Raw genomic sequence first — 374 nt, 5'->3', positions numbered from 1 at the left:
GCTCGTTCAGGGCTTCAGCTCTAGCAGGAGCTGGTTTTAGGGTGGTTAAGCAACAGAGGAGCAAGGAGGGGCTGTCCAGCCTCCTGCCCTGTCTTCCTTCTGCCTCGAGGCTATTGGAGCAAACGATGTTTGCTTCAATGTCACCCTTCTGCAGAGGGTGACTTGGCTGCTTCGGTCTTCACTGAGCTTCTGGTTTGATGCCGGCAGCCACCCCGCTCCCCATCCACTGGCACGGGTTTCCTCCTCCCTCCTCAGGATGCAGCAGAGCCAAGGAGGTGGGAGAGGTGTGACCAGAGCCCACCACACGAGGTTGCAGGCGGGTGGCTGTAGCGCTCAGCCCGTTTGTTCCGGGCCACTGTTGTTGCAGGCAGGGA

At 59.9% G+C, this 374-nt stretch overlaps 1 protein-coding gene across 1 annotated transcript in view; it reads left to right on the top strand.

Moving 5' to 3' along the window:
• The window catches only part of MAPKAPK2 (mitogen-activated protein kinase-activated protein kinase 2), a gene marked incomplete at its 3' end in the record, with an annotated part of 7,871 nt that overhangs the window by 1,462 nt on the left and 6,035 nt on the right, over positions 1-374 (top strand). The window lies entirely within an intron of this gene.

Source organism: Buceros rhinoceros, unplaced genomic scaffold (genome assembly GCF_000710305.1).
Source record: "Buceros rhinoceros silvestris isolate BGI_N320 unplaced genomic scaffold, ASM71030v1 scaffold23701, whole genome shotgun sequence".
Taxonomy (NCBI): Eukaryota; Metazoa; Chordata; class Aves; order Bucerotiformes; family Bucerotidae; genus Buceros; species Buceros rhinoceros.
This window is presented reverse-complemented; position numbering and strand designations above follow the sequence as displayed.